This window comes from Elephas maximus, chromosome 14 (assembly GCF_024166365.1).
Source record: "Elephas maximus indicus isolate mEleMax1 chromosome 14, mEleMax1 primary haplotype, whole genome shotgun sequence".
In the NCBI taxonomy this organism is placed as follows: domain Eukaryota; kingdom Metazoa; phylum Chordata; class Mammalia; order Proboscidea; family Elephantidae; genus Elephas; species Elephas maximus.
Window position 1 is genome coordinate 81,010,773 of NC_064832.1, and position 12,653 is coordinate 81,023,425.

The following is a 12,653-nucleotide window of genomic DNA, read 5'->3' on the forward strand; positions in this document are numbered from 1 at the left end:
TGTTGAAAGGAAAAACAAAAAAGTACCTGAAATTCTATGTCCAGTGGAATTATACATCATAAGTGAAGTAGACTCACAAAGAGAAGAGAAAAAGGGAAAGAGAGGATATTTGAAGAAATAATGGACCTTCACATGATTTTTAAAGAACTCTCTGCACATTGTCTTCCTCTGATCTTTGCAGATCTGACTACGTGTCACAAAACACAGATAGATCTTTGCCTTCTTTGTTCTACTTGGGCTTCTGCTAATCTCAATGAATTCAGAATATTTTTCCAAGACATACAACCATGAAGATAGGTCCAATATGCAATATTTCTTCCAGCTTAATAATTAAGCTGTCAATAGCATACTTCAGAAAGAAATATGATTTTAATTTTAAGCACAGAGTAAAAGGTTAGGGAATTAATAGAGTTGGGAATTTTGGGGGTATAAGGTTGTGCAAAATTCTTTTTTTTTTGCAAATAGGTAACAATGTATTAGAATTTAAATGTTAATTTTTCCTAAATTTAGTATAAAAAATTACATTGATGAATAAATAAATATATAATCTTGCCATTCTAGCAACTTTTTAATATTTAAATTCTATCTTACAATAAGTTTATATAAAATTTTTTTATTTAGAGAGCGAGGAATTTGGTTTGTTTTAAGAATTTATGATGACATACAATGTTAATTAGATTTTTTTCCTATATAATACTAACATTTTACCTAGACTTCAATTTGTTTATGTACTTGTTTAGTGAACAGTCCTTTATTTGGCTTATTTTCTTCAGAAATATAGTTTACTATAATAGAAATGGCAAAAATGCATGGTTGAGAAATTTTCAAGGAAGGCAGAGATTTCAGCCAGTATTGCTAAAGCATAAAGCTTTTATTTAAGCAGGCGTGATGTAAAATGATATTCTTGGAAGAGAACTGATATTAAAGCTGAAAGGCCATTGTGGCACTCAGCTTGTGTTATGGATGCCAAGTAGTCCTTTCTCTTGCTTTACATTTCCTTTTTGTCTCCCCTTGATTGTAGGCTGAACTTAGTGATTTGTTTCTTATTAATAGAATACAGCAGCAAAATAATGGGTTGCCAAATCCATGATTGTTGTTGTTGCTGTTAGGTGCAGTCAAATCATTTCCGATTTATAGGGAACCTGTGTACAACAGAACGAAACATAGCCTCGTACTGCACCATCCTCACAATTGTTGTTATGCTTGAGCCCATTATTGCAGTCACTGTGTCAGCACATCTCGTGGAAGCTCTTCCTCTTTCTCACTGACCCTCTACTTTACCAAGCATCCTGTCCTTCTCCACTGACTGATCCCTTCTGCTAACATGTCCAAAGTATGTGAGAGGTAGTCTCCCCATCCTCTCTTTTAAAAAGCAATCTGGCTGTACCTCTTTCAAAACAGATTTATTCGTTCTTTTGGCAGTCCATGGTATATTCAATATTCTTCGCCAACACCATAATTCAAAGGTGTCAATTTTCTTTGGTCTTCCTTAATCATTGCCCAGCTTTCACATGCATATGAGACAATGGAAAACACCATGGCTTGGGTCAGGTGTACCTTAGTCTTCCAGGTGACATTTTTGCTTTTCAACATTTTAAAGAGGTCCTTTGCAGCAGATTTGCCCGATGCAAGGAGTCTTGATGTCTTGACTGCTACTTCCATGGGTGTTGATTGTGGATCCAAGTAAAATGAAATCTTTGACAAGTTTGATCTTTTCTCCATTCATCATGATGTTGCGTATTGGTCCAGTGTTGAGGATTTTTGTTTTATTTACATAGAGGTGTAATGCATACCAAAGGCTGTCGCCTTTGATCTTGTTACTAGCTGTTCCATATTTACCATCCAGATTTCATCTTATGGAGATAGGTAATTATGTTACAAAGCATATTTAGTCAAGTAAATATTTTTAAATTGTATTTAAAATGTCTGTCCGCAGTCATTTTGCAGCAATTTAATGTAAGATAAATTGACATTTGACCACTGATTCTCACTTTACAAGTCATATTGATGTCGATTTCCCTTCACTTCCATTTGAAAAGGTCTGTTCTGTACTCATGCTCAAGAAACACATCTTCAATCACATAAATTCAATCAGAAGTTCATGGACTGAAATTACAATTGAATTCATTGTCTCTTCTGAGTCAGATACTTACTTGTTTGCCTTCATTTTTATTTGCATGTATAACATGAAGAGCCTATTGACTTTTAACATAATAAAACATGTAACCTGAGGTTTTCCAGTGTAGGGCATTTTTAAACAGCCTGTATTCTAGTGTGGTTTAGTGGTTAAGAGCTTGGCTGCTAACCAAAAGTTCGGCAGTTGAAATCAACCAGCCATTCCTTGGAAACCATGTGGGATGGTTCTATTCTATTCTGTCCTATAGTGTTGCTATGAGTTTGAGTCTACTCACCAGCCATGGGTTTGGTTTGGTTTGTGTTCTAGAAGTGGAAATTCCTAATATTTGAAATTTGATGACCTAGGTAATGTTCATTTTTGCTTTTAATTTTTCATAATTACTTAAAGATCCCTGTAAAAAAGAGATTTTCAAATGTATTTCACAGTCAATAAATTAATACCATCATAAAATTGGTCAGTAGTAGATAAGGTAAAGTAAAAGAAGGTAGTTCCCAGGGGGCAAAAAAATCCATCCACTGGAGCGGGTAAGGCTATTATCTAAAACATGTAAAATAATTTCTGGTGGTAGGCAAAAACCAGCACCAGAATTCAGGCACAGGCTGTAAATGGAAGTCAGCAGAAAATGGGGAACAGCCCAGTAAATACTGGTGGTTTGTGATGTGAGTGATGTGACGACAGGCATGATGACAGATCTAGGAAAAGTGACGTTCAGAAATCCAGATGATGGACAGCATCGAGGAAGATTGTTGGCAGATATCCAGTTTGCATGTCCTATTTGGAAGTCACAACCAGGACTCCGATCCTTGGAGAGAGAACATTTCAACTAAACTAAAAGTGCTTTATGCTTCATGAAGTATGTCAGTATAAAAATGACAAATGTTGTTTGATCCCTCTTGTATGAAATATCTAGAATAGGTACATGCATAGAGACAAAAGTTCATTAGTAGGTAGTTACCAGGGGCAAGAGAGAGGGAAAAGGTTATGTTATTGTTTAGGAAGAAGTGAGTATCTGTTAATGGTGATGGAAAATTTGACAAAGGATATTAGTGGTGGTTGTACAACATGAAGAATGTTATCAATGTCACCGAATTGTGTTTATGAAAAATATTAAATTGACAAATGTTTTATATATGTATATGTGATATATGTATATATATAAATATATAAAACCACAATAAAAAGTGTTACTGGTGTAGAGTTGATAGGCAAAATGTTAAGTGAGCAAGAAAATAACTAACCATAATTCATGACTCATTGAAGAGCTACCATGTTTTCAGTGTTATGCTACTAGCTGGAAATAGAAAGATAAGTATGACACACTCTCAATAACCCCAAAATCAAGTTGACAAAAACTCTGTTAATACACATTAGGCCTTATGATGGTTACAATACTGAAATTACATTTAAAGGAAATAGTGTAGACTTTAGAAAAAAGCAGTCAAGGGTTTGAATTTTAGATAATTCACTCATTAAAAAAATAAGATATTGGCCAGATTCATTAGACCATATAAGCCACAATAAAATGGGGAAATAATTACATTGCACAATTGCAAATTAAATTAATGTCTTATACATTACCCATGCCATTGCCTAATAAAGTGTCTATATTAATGAGATTGTGGAGTAAAATAATAGTTGCACGTAGAACAGTGGTTGTGTGTGTGAAGCGACTGGTAGTGGTGGTAATAGGAGTAGCAGAAGTGATTGTACTGTCCTGCTGTTCACGGAAAACACAGGGACAAAAAAGTGTTTTGAATTATGTAGTCTAATTCCATCCAGGTTATTATTTCTCTGAAAGAAGATAACTCCAAACCAAATAACACATAGACAAATCTTCAAACTGAGACTTCATATGGAAAATAGTAATCCAAATTATATTATCAATATTCATTTTCTACCTCGAAGTCTTTCATAAAACTTCATCTGCCCAGGACACTCCCCTTGACTCAGCCTTGACTGAATGATGTGACTCTTCCACCTACCCTTTACTATTATTTTTTTTTTCCCCAGCAGCTCATTATTCCCATTGTATTTCAAACTTACTCAATGGAAAGTCATACTCAGGCATTAATAAGTCTGGCAGTTCTCTGATTTAGATCCGTAGTGTCAGGCATTGAGCCTCCTGACAGCACATGTCGTTTTTAGAGATCGCAGTAGTAGAGAACTCTACTTGATGGGATATTAACACTTTTAGCCATAAATGAGAATTAATGACTTGCTCGAGATCATGTGGATCTCTCATAGCCAGGGAACTACGCAAAGTATCTGGAGTAATGAAGGAGCCATGGAACCAATGGATAATACCAACAAAATGAGATTGTGTGATGCACTTTATTATTGCTATTATTCTGAATGTATGGCAAGGTATTACAACCATATTGCCAATTTGTCTTACACCATGAGAGACATGAGAGTGTGGTGTAAGGAAATTAAATACACAAAGTTCTTATACATAACACTACTTTTTAAAGTAAATGTTGGGAACCTTACTTGTAGGTTTAATTTAAGTAGATTATACAAATTAAACCCACCGCCAGTCGATTCTGACTAATAGTGACCCTACAGGACAGAGTAGAACGACCCATAGGGTTTTCAAGGCTGAAATCTTTACAAGAGCAGACTGCCACATCTTTCTTCCATGGAAAAACTGGTGGGTTTCAGTCTTTCAAATCTTTCAGTTAGCAGCTGAGTGCTTAAACAGCATGCCACCAGTGCTCCTGTAAGTAGTCTATATAAGGTAAGACATCAAAAACTAGTTAATTAAATGCAATTTGAAAATATGATTCACTGTAACATTTTTAACAGTAAGAAAGGTTTGCCTCTAATTAGTTAGTAATAATGCCAATTTATAAGTATTTGTATACCTAAGCATGATATATATTTTTAGGTTTTTCACGTATTCTTCAACTTAGATGAAATGAAATTCATACTTGTAGCCTGAAGTTATCAGTACAATTTTATTTTGTTGGTTGAAGTAGCTTCACAGCATAATTTTTTAATAAATCTAAAATGATTATTGAGCATACATTATCAATATCAACAGTTAAGGGCCCTGATATCAAGGATCTTAAAGCCTGCTGCAAAGATCAGTTGTTGAATATTAATTATTAAATAGAATTATCTTTACACTTTATGCAAATTGTAGTGAAACTTAGGTATTTCTAATTCTGCTTAGCCATTACCTGTCTGCCTGTTTGTCATACTGTGGTAGCTTGAATGTTGCTAGAATGCTGGAAACTATGCTACCAGTATTTAAAATACCAATAGGGTCATCCATGCTGGAGAGGTTTCAGCAATTTCCAAACTAAGATAGACTAGGGAAAAAGGCCTGTTCATCAAATTCTGAAAATTAGCCAATGAAAACCCTCTGGATCACAAAAGAATATTGTTCAATATAATGCTAGAAGATGAGCGGCTTAGTTGGAAGGTATTCGAAACATGCAGTGACCACAACAGTGGATTCAAGCATACCGATGATTGTAAGATGGAACAAGATCAGGCAACGTTTCATTCTGTTGTACATGGAGTCGCCCTGAGTAAGAGCTGACTTGACAGTAACTAATAGCAATAACAACAATTCTGTTTGAAGACATAATAAAATTGAAACTAGAGGAATGTTTAGAATATTTCAGATGAGCAAAGATGAGGAGGCATTTCAGAATAAGACGATTATTTTTGAAATGAAAAGGAGAATAATAATAACCACAGGAAAAAGGAGGAGAAGGAGGATAAGAAGAAAAAGGAGAGGAAGAGGAAAAAGAAGGAGAAGTAGAGGAAGAGGAAAAAAAGGAGGAGGAGAAAAAGGAGAAGCAGCAGCATTTCATTTAGTGAATCGTGCATAATTCACTATTTCTGGAGTGTGTATTTAAGAAAAAGATTAGATAGAGCTTGATTTGACATCAAGGATGAGCATGAAGCACTAATATAATATACACAATACTGAGATTTATTCCATGAGTTACAGGGAGCCACTAAAGAATTTTGAGCTTGGCATTGCCTGGGATGATTTAGTAAAAATGAAAGGAATGCTGCTGAGACAACAAACTGAATGGAAAAGACTAAAGTGTTGTATCTCAAAATTTGTTCTCTTTTTTCCAGGGCATGTAAACTACATTTTCTGGCTCTTTTTGCATTGCCTGTGGATGTGTAATTACATACTTCCCAATACGATGTTAGCAGAAGCAACGTGCGCCACTTTGGAGATTTAGGCCTTAAGACACAGAATGTGCCTTCATTTTTTTTTTTTTTTTCGTTTCTCCTTGGATGAAACAAGAAGTTACCAAACACCTATCATGTAGATAACAAAAGGTCTTAGTGGCTGATGGAAACAAATTAATTGTAATGGAGACAAGCTGAGTTTCAGACATGAGGCATCTATTTTGGAATTTTTATGCGAAAAAGAGAAACATCTTTGGTTTTTATTCTCTATATAATTGGACCTCTTGCTTCCTGTAGCTTAGCGTTCTCTCCTCACCTATGTAGGATCTAAGCATGTTAACACAACTTGAAGGAAAACGATGTTGAAAGTGCAAGCTAGGGTATTTATGGAAGAGTAAGAGAGGAGAAGAGGGAAGAGGAAACTCTAAAAGGAAAGTGATTATAGGACAAGGAATAAAGTGGATATAAAATTTGGAGATCAATGTTCAGTTTTGGGGAACTGGCAGCACAAATTATTGAGTCAGGAATAAGACATGCACATTAGATTCTAGTGAAGAAGTTTAGAAAAGATTTCATATAAGTTTATCATAATTTGAGGTGATCTTAATACACTTAAAAAAATTTTTTTTTTTTTTTACACTTACGTGAAGGTAAAAGGGTGTGAGATTTTACTGGCTAATGAAAATAAGCATTGATAAGACTGAGGTATATGTAACTAGAACAAAAAAGAAGTCAAAAAGAAAATATCTAAAATAATATTTAATGAGCAGTAAAGGAAGGTAAGCCTCCAACAAGAGAGTTGTTAGAAATGTAGAGAACAGTTTCACGGAATCCATTAGAAAAGGGAGGTCAAACAGGTAGATGTCAATAGATCAAATGTCCCAGAGAATTCAAATAAGCTAAGAAACAGAAATAATTACAAAGGACTTCTAATTTCTATATAATAATTAGGTAAAGGTGGTAGGGCATTACACCCTAATGTCAAAAAGGCATTCTTCAAGTGTAGAGAGAAAGAAAGAGCTTGTCTTTGAGACAGGTGGCCAACATGGAGCAGGTCAGCCTAAACTGACTAAAAAAAAAGACTAGGGGCTTGGATTTCATGATGTGCAGTATAATTAAGAAAATGGTTGCACTGATCCAGGGGAGTCAGACTTAGAAATCGAATCAGGCTTTATTCAGGCATAAAGAGATAACCCTGGAACCCCTGCTGGCGTAGTGGCTAAGTGCTATGGCTGCTAACCAAAATGTTGGCAGTTGGAATCCACCAGACACTCCTTGGAAACGCTATGGTGCAGTTCTACCCTGTCCTATAGGGTCACTATGAGTCAGAATTGACCCGACGTCAATGGGTTTGGTTTTTAGAGACATAATGATAAAAATAAACTTATAAAAGTCAAGAAATTATTTATTATACTTTCATAAATGCCCATTGCTTTGTCTTTCCACATTTAAAGCCTAATATTTTGGGAAAAAAAAAAATCCCATTTTCCAAATTACTAACAAACTTATTCAAATATATGCTGAATATATAATAATTTTAAAGGAAGTACTACATTTTTCACAGCTATAGAATCAATTAGCTATCTTCTTGTTTTAAATAAAAATTAAGGAAAATGGACTATATGTTTTCAAAATTGCTTTAAACCCTGTGAATATTACCCTACTTTTTTTTATTAATATACACACTCTTCAATAAGTCCAAAAATGGCAAACACACTATCTTGGTCATGATAATTGATATCACTAAGATATTCATAGAGAATGGGCTGAATCTCAACTCTCCTATAGAGTTCTCCAAAGGTTTACAACAATGATTAGACATGGGGATAACCTGTGGAAATCACCTGGTACAGTAGCCAGATTAACTCTGTCAATGCGCAATTCAATGAATAGGCTACAGTACTCAAAAGACTCTGTCTTAGTTTCCTAGGACTCTCATGACAAAATACCACAAAGTAAAATGGCTTTAAAGAACAGAAATTTATTGTCTCAAAGTTCTAGAGGCTAGAAGTCCAAATTCAGGGCACAGGCAGGGTTATTCTCTCTCTCTGTCAACCCTAAAGGAAGATCTTTCCTTTTCTCTCTCAGCTTCTGTTAGGCCTGGGCAGTTCTTGGCATTCCTTTGCTTAGAGATGAATCCTTACAAGGTGTCTTCCCTGTGTGTGATTCCTGTCTCTCTGTGTTCTCTTTTAGAAAGACATCAGTCAGAGAGGTGGCATGACCTCATTAGCTTAAACTGATAATATCTTCAAAGAAAGACCCTATTTCTCCAAACAAGGTCATATTCTCAGGTACAGGGGTTAGGGTTTCAAAATATCCTTTTGGGGGACTCGATTTAATCCATAAAAGCTGCCAGTAGCTTCACTCAGAGAAGCAGACAAAGTCTTTGAAGTAATAATAGGAAACATCCTTCTAAAACCTAGAACGGCACACTTGATGGGGCCCCAATATATTTCTAATGACATCCTTTCTATGCTCTCATGTTCCCTTATTTAAACTGCTGCAGTCAACCCTTTGTATTCCCCGAAAAAACAAACATACTTTCAACTCTGGCCTCTAAGCTTACTCATCCTTCTGGCTGGAAAGTTCTATCCATAGTTAGCTGCTTATCTCCCTGCCTTTCAAGTGTTTACCCAAATGTCATCTTAATGAGGCCTTCATAAGTATAATTGTGTTGTTTCTGACACTTCTTTCTCCCTTCTTTTTCACTTCATAGTCTAAATACCATGTATTTTACTTATTTGTTTTTTACATTGTCTATCTACCAGAAAATAAAACAAAACAAAAAGAAACTCTATAAAGGGAGATTTTATTTTGCTTTCTTTTGTTTCCCATCTACATTCTAGTCCCTGGAACCATATATATGGCATTGTGGGTACTCAATAAATGGTGGTTGAATAAATACATAAATTACCCCTTGCCTTTTTACCCAACATTTCTTCTTGGGATAGAGCTCTGTTTAAATGTTTCTTATTCAGTAGCTTCTCATATCCTAGAGAAAATGCCAATAAGTTTTTTTTTTTTTAATTTTTACTTGTCCCAAAAAATCATTTTAGCTGTATAATCTCCTAATATTTTTTTCTTTTTCTTATTATTTGCTTTGTTATTGTTTTGTATGAGCTGTTCATTTTATCCACCTCTTGGCTTGTTTTTGAAAAATAGGAAAGATATCCCAAATCGTTTTTTGTTGTCAGGCTAAGTTACTGTGAATTAATTTTGACTATTCTCATTTTCCACTTTTTAGCCCTATTTCAAATTCACACACATAGACTTGGTTGACATAAACATACAGGTTTCCCAATTAAATAATCAGTATTAAGCAGGCAGTGTATGCTTGTTTGAAGTGTGATTCTTCTGAATACCTTTTAGTTTCTATTTCTTCTACTGGTGTTTCTATTAGGCTGAATTAATGAAATATATTAAAAATATACTCCCAAGCATAAATTATTCCTAAGACTCTTCCTAAGTTTTTCTCTGCCTGCATAATTCATCTCGCTGAACAACACCTACCTACATACCATGTTTCATCACATACTCCCCATCCAATCACTCATCCACTTGTTTATGGCCATTCTATCTTTGAGTATTTTTTAAAACAGAAAGTAAGACACACACACACAAAACAGAAGCCCTGGTGACACAATGGTTAAGCTTTTCGCTGCTAACCAAAAGGTAGGCAGTTTGAACCAACCAGCTGCTCTGCAGGAGAAAAGACTTGGAGATCTGCTCCCGTTAAAAATACAGCATAGAAGAACACCAGAGACACAGGTAATTCTAACTCCAAGAGACAGAAAGGTCCACATAAACCAGAGACTACATCAACCAGAGACCAGAAAAATTAGATGGTGCCCGGCTACAACCGATGACTGCTCTGACAGGGAACACAGCAGAAAACCCTGAGGGAGCAGGAAAGCAATGGGATGCAGACCCCAAATTCTCGTAAAAAGACCAGACTTAATGGTCTGACTGAGACTAGAAGGAACCTGGTGGCCATGGTCCCGAGACCTTCTGTTAGCCCAAGACAGGTACCATTCCCAAAGCCAACTCTTCAGACAGGGATTGGACTGGACAATGGGATAAAAAATGATACTGGTGAAGAGTGAGCTTCTTGGATCAAGTAGACACACGAGACTATGTTGGCATCTCCTGTCTGGAGGGGAGATGGGAGGGCAGAGGGGGTCAGAAGCTGGCTGAATGGGCACAAAAAGAGAGAGTGGAGGGAAGGAGTGTGCTGTCTCGTTAGTGGGAGAGTAATTAGGACTATATAGCTAGGTGTGTATAAATTTTTGTGTGAGAGACTGACTTGATTTGTAAGCTTTCACTTAAAGTACAATAAAAATTAAAAAAAAAAAAAAATTACAGCATAGGAAACCCTATGGGGAAGTTTTACTCTGTCATACCAGGTCAATACTAGTCAAAAATTGAATGCATACAACAAAAAAAGGATACAAAATACCAAAAATTTTGTTGTCATATAAAAAAATAATTAACCAACACCAGATGGCTATAGATTTCCTTTTCTAAGTTATTTCAAAGACAGAATAGAAAAGGAACAAAATTTATTTTTTAATTGATTTCATTTTTTTTATTTTTAAATGTACAATTCTGCAGTCAATATGACAGCCACAGAGCTATGCAACCATCCTCATCATCTAATTCTAGTACAATTTTATCATCCCAAAAAGAAATCCCCAAACTAGCAGTATGTCTGCCGTCCCCAGCCCTTCAAAAACAGTAATGAACTTTTTGTCTCCAAGAACCTGACCATTACGAACATTTTATATAAATAGAGTATAAAATGTATAGCCTTTTGTGCCAGCCTGCTTTCAGTTAGCATGTTTTCAAGGTCTATCCATTTGTAGGGCATATCAGTATTTCCTTCTTTTATATGGGGAATAAAATTTAATTGTGTGGGTATATAATGCTCTGTTTATCCATTTATCAATTGATAGGCATTTTTGAGATTTGGGCTATTATAGACAGCCCAAATCCATCAACTGCACCTTGGAAACCCTATGGAGCAGTTCTACTCTGTCCTATAAGGTCACTATGAGTCAGAATCAACTTGATGGCAATGGGTTTGGTTTTGGGGGGCTAGACCAAAAACAAAAACCAAACTCCTTGCCGTCGAGTCGATTCCGACATATAGTGACGGTATAGGACAGAGTAGAACTGCCCCGTAGGGTTCCCAAGCAGCAGCTGGTGGAATTGAACTGCTGACATTTTGGTTAGCAGCAGAGCTCTTAATCACTGCACCAATGGACAAATCTGTCTTGGAAGAAGTACAGACAAAATGCTCCTTAGAAGCAAGGATAGAGAGACTTTGTCCCCTATACTTTAAACATGTTACCAGGAGGAACCAGTCCCTGGTGAAAAACATCATCCTTAGTAAAACAGAGGGTCAGCAAAAAAGGAGAGCCTCAATAAAATGGATTGACACAGTGGCTGCATCAATGGGCTCAAACATAACGAAGATTGTGGGATGGAGTGGGACCAGGCAATGTTTCCTTCTGCTATACATAGGGCTGCTGTGAGTCAGAACAGACTTGGTATCACTTAACAACAACATTTACTAATGATGATGAGCATCTTTTCATATATTTAATAGCAATTTTTATATTGTCATTCAAGAAATGTTTATTCAGATCCTTTATCCATTTAAAGATTGAATTATTATTTCTTTTTATTGTTGAGTTGTAAGAGATTTCTGTTAACTGTATACAAGTCCCTTATCAGATACATGATTTGCAAATATTTTCTCCCACTCTATGGGTTGTCTTTTCACTTTCATGATGGCATAATTTGCAACACAAAATTATCAACTTTGAGAAAGCGCAACTTATCTATTTTTTTCTTTCGTGGAATGTGATTTTGGTGACATATCTAATAAATTAATGCCTGATAAAAAGTCATAAAATATATATTCGTATGTTTTATTCTAAGCGTTTTGTACTTTTTGCTCTTATATTTAAGTGCTTGACCTATTTCGAGTAAATCTGTATATCTGGTGTGAGGTAGTATTTTCACATTATTCTCTTGCATTTGGATATCCAGTGTCCCAGCACCATTTGTTGAAAAGACAAAGGACAGTTTCACTGCTGTATTCTACAAAATGATTAAGGAAGAAATTATACCAATCTTCTATAATCTATTCCAGAAAATAGAAGCATAATGGGCAAGTCCCTAGAGACAGGTAATACTTTTTAACTTTTTCTATGATATCAGCATTATCCTAATACCAAAATCAAACAACAACATTACAAGAAAGGAATATTAAAGGCTGATATCTCCAAGTACATACAAGCAAAAATCGTCAAAAAAACTTTTTAGCAAATCAAACTGAACAATGTGTAAAAAT